General features: G+C 40.7%; 1 long non-coding RNA gene across 5 annotated transcripts; it reads right to left on the reverse strand.

Annotated features, from left to right (window-relative positions):
• Positions 1-208: 208 nt before the first annotated feature.
• On the reverse strand, positions 209-2,982 carry LOC147883486 (uncharacterized). Of its 5 annotated transcripts, none has more exons than XR_015543810.1 (4): positions 2,173-2,982; positions 1,771-2,088; positions 483-1,098; positions 209-270 (listed from the first exon to the last, which is right to left on the reverse strand). It is a non-coding gene; the product is annotated as an uncharacterized LOC147883486 (long non-coding RNA). The 5 variants fall into 5 exon arrangements; XR_015543812.1 differs by lacking the exon at positions 209-270 and having other exon boundaries at positions 442-697; positions 870-1,098; XR_015543811.1 differs by lacking the exon at positions 209-270 and having other exon boundaries at positions 442-697; positions 823-1,098.
• Between the last annotated feature and the right edge of the window lie 4,859 nt (positions 2,983-7,841).

Consider the following 7,841-nt stretch of genomic DNA (forward strand, 5'->3'; position numbering starts at 1 on the left):
ATTTATATATGTGTTTGAGTATTGTACATAACCGAGGTTAAGGCACAGTGACCTTTAACCCCCACAAGGCATGATGAGTATCTTCCTCGAAATGCAGGACCACATATAGGACAAGCATTGTATCCCCTTGTGTAGTAACCAGAAGTGAGCCCATAAGCTGGAAAGTCATGGATGGAGCAGGATTTCCCTCAAAGTGAATATTGTTCTTCTTATATCAGATTCACTTGCATCATATGCAGTCCATAAGACTTGAAGCTCATCAATGAGAACCTAGAACATAAAACCTGAAATATTATTTTTCATGCAATTTCACAAACTAAAGCAAAATACTACATACATCTACACCACTTGTGAATTTTTTTGATGCTGACATGCATAAAGATTGCATTACTTGCAAGTACACATCAATTTTTTCTAAAGAAACTTGTTTTGGACCTGGCATCAAAAGCGAAAGCTTCAAAAAGAACTTCTTGGTTGCTAACCATGGTGGTAGATTGTAGTTCACAAATCAATTAGGGCAATCATCAGGATGGACTTTCCTTGAATGCTTTCTCGCCACATCTTCTACATGCTGACTTGCCAGCGTCTCATTGACGCTCGATAATTTGGCAACATCTTTCCCCTTCTTTTGAATTCTGCTCATTTGTCGTACCTACTATCTTTTTCTTTTCTTTAAGATTTTTGAACAGACGAATGTCTGCAATAACACACAAGATTTTTGAAAAACATTCATCAATGGAAACATAATACAAGATTATGCATTCGCAACATTTAAAACTTTTTATGCACTTGAAGCAGCTTGCAGGTTGTACAGTTTAATACATTTCCTTGCGCATTGATGTCATTATCTACCAAGGCTTTAGTGTTACCTGATCAGTGTCAGGACTAATCAAAGGCTTCTGCTCCCACGTCCTCTGTGCATTCTCCTCAGCTTCAAACTGCTCTATAAACTTTGCTTGTCACCTAAGAACTGTCTCCACCTCTGCATCTCTCTCTTCATCACCTTGGAGGTCCTCTTTTGTATCTTCTTGTTGTATGCCCTCACACTCGGTGCTACAAGTTTGCTCAAGCCCTTCTCTTGAAATTTTTCCTTGAAACCTAAACATATCACATACACTATTATATAAGGAATGTAATGATAGTGTGAAGCCTCTCTCTCTCTCTCTCTATCTTTCTCTTGTGGTTTTCATTTTCAGTTTAGGTTTCAATCAGATCCTTAGGAGTGTGTTTCCCACAAGAGGGTTTTGATGGTATGATGAATTTCTGATTTGGTCTTTGGCCTCTTTGGCATTTTCACAGCAGATCTCTCTCTCTCTCTCTCTCTCTCTCTCTATCCTCACAATTAGAAAAAGTGATGGCAATTGACTTCTATATGGAAACAGAAGATTGATAGAATGCCGAGTGTAATTGACTTAAGATTTCACCTAGTTTCCTTTTCCTAATCTGGTGAACTGAGAAGACTGACAGAATACAGCAAGCAATTTACCCTAATCAAAGGACTTCGACTTGAGATCTCACCTAATTTCATTTTTCTTCCTAATCTGGCGAACTGACTTGCCAACCCATCTTCTTTAGGGTGACTTATCAACCGAATGCTGGAACAAATGATTTGTGTAAAAATTTCCTATTTTGTCCCCTTTGCTGCATCCGTGCCCCTCTCCATCTTCCCCAAGCCAAAACTCCCTTATCACTCCTGGGTTTCATGATCATCATTGTTGCTGCCTTCATTCCCATCTTCCTCAAAATTCAGCTGCCTAGATGAGATCTCACCTCCAAAGTTGTCCATCCCAATTCTGTGGGTGCCTCCCTTTTCTTCAAGGGCACGAGAGGGCTGCAAGAAGCATTCACTGAGGATCCTCTCCTGCTCCCATTGTTCAGCATCATTGCTTCTAGGCCACCAGTGTAAAAATCTTGTTCTAGGCCACCAATATTTCTGTCAGAATACTCTTCTTCCAAGTTCAAAACAAAAAGGTTACCATGCTCTGTCATGAGCTCCTCCCTGTACTTGGAAGGACCCTCCAATCTAGCTGTCTCTAAGCTTTTTCGAAGCTGGATCTCAGAATCTAATATTTGCTCAAGCTGCAAAACCTGTTATTTACCAATTCAGATATGTTAGTTCCTCTTGTTCGATTCTCAAATTAATTGTAAATTGGGAGGCTAAAAGATGTAAACCTTTTTTGCTAGCTGCTGTGTCTAATGCCATGCAGCTTTAAAAACCGAACGCTCAGATAACAAATGTGCAAGGAGGAATTCGATAGTCGTCATTGCTTGCTCTTCACTCAAGGAAGCAGTTTTGCATAGTCCGTGCATAATACATATCAAATTAAGTTAATTAGAACAAGAGGCTGGAAAACAATGTATGAAGGGCTATCTCTACTTCATATCTTCTCTTCAAAAACTTCTGATGGAGCAATCTAAGATTACAATCCCATTTCACTGCGAGAGAGGACATGGATTTCATTCTACGCTCTTCACATGTGATTGGAGCAAGAAACGATCCCATTTCGCTCCGAGAGAGAACACCGGGTTTTATTCTACGTTCTTCACAATTTGTGTGAAAATGTTTCTTCATAGACCTGAATGCCCGAAAACAACATATGTAGACTTCGATTACATTTGTCACTTTCTCTACTGAAATTTTAATGCTGATGACCTTGTACCTTGCTAACCAATCTATGAGTGGCGAAGCAAATCTTTGAGTGGATGGGCTGCCTGCTTCCTTTCAAGATACGAGATACTGAAGCTACAATCGAGAGGTGGTTGATGGGCCTGTGTATTCTCATCCAGGATCTTGAGATCGATTTTCAAATTCCAAGAAGGATTGTCTCATGATGTCGTTTGCAACTCCTCAGTCTGTCGTCACAAGACATAACGCGTGCTCATCTGGGCTTCATCAAATTTTCGAACCTGAGCAAGGGAAGACGGTTCAAGATGATATGCATTGGAAATAGAGAACGCATCAAAAAAGATCTCAAGGAACTTTCCAATATTCTCCTAGAAAATTTAGGTGATAAGTTAGGGGCTTAGCACATGGATGGTTTAGGATGGGAATTTAAACACTTCTCCCCAATTTCTGCTGAAGTGTCAAACAAACTAGGCATTCCATTTCTAAACCCTATGAATGCATGTGATAGCATTCGTTGGGTTAAGCACTGCATTCCCTTAAACCCTATGAACACTGAAGTCCTTAAACCCTGTGAACACTGAAGTCCGGAGCACACCCACGGACATGAAAGTCCTCCACACCCATGAACAAGGAAATCCTCCAGCAACACATTTCATTTCTGGTTGTTTAGGTCAATGCACACGTTGCGAAAGACAATGTGTGTGGGAGCCTTCATGACAGGACCTATACAATGCTTCAAGACAATGTGTGTGGCAGCAGTAGACATGGACCTATACTTCTTGGATATAGATGTCGGACTGTATGGGAGCCTTCATGACTCTAGGGCATTGGCCTTGTCACGGATACATAGGCGAGGCCTCATTAATGGAAATGGGTATTGGATCATTGCAGATATGGCCTTTGCACATCCAAAGCCTTGGTTGATGTGCCCATATAAACGAAATAAGGGATATGGAAACTACTCAAGACCTATGCAAAGTTTATTTACCAATAAGATGATTGGGGTATTATTGGAGGTATCATTGTTGATGATTGTTACATATTTTTTGTTCACATGATAGGATGCACATGTAAATATTGGCCTACCTTGGGACATATATGATCCACTTAGATGAAACCTATGCCTCCAACGCATCTATCTCAGTCCAAAAAAGGTCTCATTTTAAGGTAACTGGACATATATGCTAGGGTTCAATAGCAGAAAAGATGGAGACAGGATATTCAATGTAAATATAAATGGCATTGAATGTACTTGTTAGTAAGCTTATACATCTATACAAACTAGCGGTAATAGGTTAAAGACTAGCCTAAAGAAAGAATCATAGGAGGCATGCCCATGTATCTAGGTAAGTTAGCATGAAACCAAAATGAAATCTTTGCTCCTATACTAGCTATCAATAGTAGAAAAGGTTGGGACATCCACATCAATATTTGCATGTGGATGCTATGTAAAAGAAAAAAAAAGTGCAATGGACATATCCCACTGTCGGATCAACAACAAACTTTGCAAGGGTCATAAAAAAATTATTTTTAATGTCCTTGCAAGGTGTAAGGTGCATCGGATGTCGTTTGTGCCATCGGGAGCAAGAATGCACATATTTACATGTGGATGCTATGTATGTGAAGGAAAAATGCACAATGGACATCTGCATATGTATATCCCACCATCGGCAAACTTTGCAAGGGTCTTGAAACAATTGGGTTCAATGTCCTTGCAAAGTATCATGTGGATCAGATGATGTATCTGCCACTGGGGAATAAGAATGCACATATTTGCACATGGATGCTATGTGATATGAAGGAAAAATGCGGAATGGACACCGACATCACTATATCGCACCATCGGATCAGCACTAAACTTTTCAAGGGTCTTAAAACAAGTTGTTTTAATATCCTTGCAGAGTGTAAGGTGCATCAAATGCCGGATGTGACACCAAGGAGCAAGAATGCCCATATTTGCATGTGGATGCTATGAGGATGCTATGTATTGGACATCCGCATCCATATATCCCACTGTCGGATCAGCATCGAAATTTGCAAGGGTATTACAAAATTGGTTTCAATGTCCTTACAAAGTTTTAGTTAGATTGGATGCCATATGTGCCACCAGGGAGCAAGAATGCTAATATTCACACGTGGATGCTACGCGATACGACAGAACAATGTGCAACAACGGACACCGACATTCGTATATCCCCCCGTCGGATCAACACCAAACTTTGCAAGGGTATTAAAACAATTTCTTTTAATTTCTTTGCAAAGTGTAAGGTGCATTCGATGCTGGATGTGATACTGGGGAACAGAAAGCTCATATCCACATGTGGATGCTATGTATATGAAGGAAATATGCGCAATAGACATCGACATCCATATACCACACCATCAAATTTGCACCAAACTTTTCAAGGGTCTTAAAGAAAGTTGTTTTAATATGCTTGCAAAGTGTAAGGTGCATCGGATGCCGAATGTAACACCAGGGAGCAAGAATGCCCATATTTGCATGTGGATGCTATGTATGTGAAGGAAGAATGCGCAATGGACATCTGCATCCGTATATCCCACCGTCAGATCAACATTAAAATTTGCAAGGGTCTTATAAAATTGGTTTTAATGTCCTTACAAAGTTTTAGGTAGATTGGATGCCATATGTGCCACTTAGGAGCAAGAATCCACATATACGCACGTGGATGCTAAGCGATATGACAGAACAATGTGCAACGGCCATCGACATCCGTATATCCCCCCATCGGGGATCAGCACCAAACTTTGCAAGGGTATTAAAACAATTTCTTTTAATGTCCTTGCAAAGTGTAAGGTGCATTGGATGTTGGATGTGATACTGAGGGGAACAAGAAAGCTCATATCCGCATGTGGATGCTATGTATATGAAGGAAACATGCACAACGGACATTGACATCCGTATACCACACCATCGAATAAGCACCAAACTTTTCAAGGGTATTAAAAATTTTTGTTTTAATGTCCTTGCAAAGTGTAAGGTGCATCGGATGCCAGATGTGACACCAGGGAACAAGAATGCCTATATTTGCATGTGGATGCTATGTATGTGAAGGAAAAATGCACAATGGACATCCGCATTCGTATATCCCACCGTCGAATCAGCACCAAAATTTGCAAGGGTCTCAGAAAAATTGGTCTTAATGTCCTTCCAAAGTATCAGGTGGATCGATGCCATTTGTGCCACTGAGAGCAAGAATGCACATATTCACACGTGGATGCTACACGATATGAAGGAAAAGTGTGCAACGGACCCCGATATTCGTATATCCCCCTGTCGGATACGCACCAAAATTTGCAAGGATATTAAAACAAGTTTTAATTTCCTTGCAAAGTGTAAGGTGCATTAGATGCCGTATGTGCCACCGGGGAACAAGAATGCTCATATTCGCATGTGGATGCTATATATATGAAGGAAACAAGCGCAAGGGGCACCGAGATCCATATACCAAACTGTCGAATCAGCACAGAATTTTGCAAGGGTATAAGATAAGTTTTTTTAATGTCCTTGTAAAGTGTAAGGTGCATCGGATGCCAGATGTTACACCAGGGAACAAGAATGCCCATATTTGCATGTGGATGCTATGTATGTGAAGGAAACATGCACAATGGACATCTGCATCCGTATATCCCACCGTTGGATCAGCACTAAAATTTGCAAGGGTCTTAGAAAAATGGGTCTTAATGTCCCTTAAAAGTATTAGGTGGATCGGATACCATTTGTGCCACTGGGAGCAAGAATGCACATATTCACATGTGGATGCTACATGATATGAAGGAAAAATGTGCAACGATATTCGTATATCCCACCATCAGATCAGCACCAAACTTTGCAAGGGTCTTAAAACAAGTTTTTGTAATGTCCTTGAAAAGTGTAAGGTGCACCGGATGCCGTATGTGCCACCAAGGGACATGAATGCTCATATTCACATGTGGATGCTATGTATATGAAGGAAACAAAGTGCAACGGACACCGAGATCCGTACACCACAGCATCGGATCAGTACCAAATTTTTCAAGGGTATTAAAATAGGTTGTTTTAATGTCCTTGCAAAGTGTAAGGTGCATCGGATGCCAGATGTTACACCAGGGAACAAGAATGCCCATATTTGCATATGGATGCTATGTATGTGAAGGAAAAATGCACAATGGACATCCGCATCCGTATATCCGACCATCGAATCAGCACCAAACTTTGCAAGGGTCTTGAAAAATTTTGTTTGAATGTCCTTCCAAACTATCAGGTGGATCGGATGCCATATGTGACACTGTGGAACAAGAATGCACATATTCGCACGTGGATGCTACGTGATATGAAGGGAAAAATGTGCAAACAACAGACACCGACATCTGTATACCACACCGTCGAATCAGCACCAAATTTTGCAAGGGCATTCAAACAAGTTGTTGTAATGTCCTTGCAAATTGTAAGGTGCATCAGATGCCAGATGTTACACTGGGGAATAAGAATGCCCATATTTGCATGTGGATGCTATGTATGTGAAGGAAAAATGCACAATGGACATCCGCATCTGTATATCCCAACGTTGGATCAGCACAAAACTTTGCAAGGGTATTGAAAATATTTGTTTTAATGTCCTCCAAAGTATCAGGTGGATCGAATGCCATATGTGACACCGTGGAACAAGAATGCACATATTTGCACGTGGATGCTATGCGATATGAAGGAAAGATATGCAACGAACACCGACATCCATATATTCCACCATTGGATCAGAACCAAACATTTCAAGGGTCTTAAAACAAGTTGTTTTAATTTCCCTGCAAAGTGTAAGGTGCATTGGATGTCGGATGTGCCACCAGGGAACAAGAATGCTCATATTCGCATGTGGATGCTATGTATATGAAGGAAACAAGCACAACGAACACCGACATCCGTATACCACACCGTCAGATCAGCACCGAACTTTGCAAGGGTCTTAAAAGAATTTGTTTTAATGTCCTTGCAAAGTGTAAGGTGCATAGGATGTCGGATGTGACATCGGGGAATTAGAATGCCCATATTTGCATGTGGATGCTATGTATGTGAAGGAAAAATGCACAATGGACATCCACATCCGTATATCCCACTGTCAGATCAGCTCCAAACTTTGCAAGGGTCTTTTTTTTTTTTTTTTCATGGCTAGAAGCACACCGATGCATGTATTTCAATGCTCATGCATGATGCATGGTGAAC

The sequence above is a fragment of the Dipteris shenzhenensis genome, chromosome 28 (assembly GCF_047967505.1).
Source record: "Dipteris shenzhenensis isolate YYH24624 ecotype China chromosome 28, Dip_SZ_1.0, whole genome shotgun sequence".
In the NCBI taxonomy this organism is placed as follows: Eukaryota; Viridiplantae; Streptophyta; class Polypodiopsida; order Gleicheniales; family Dipteridaceae; genus Dipteris; species Dipteris shenzhenensis.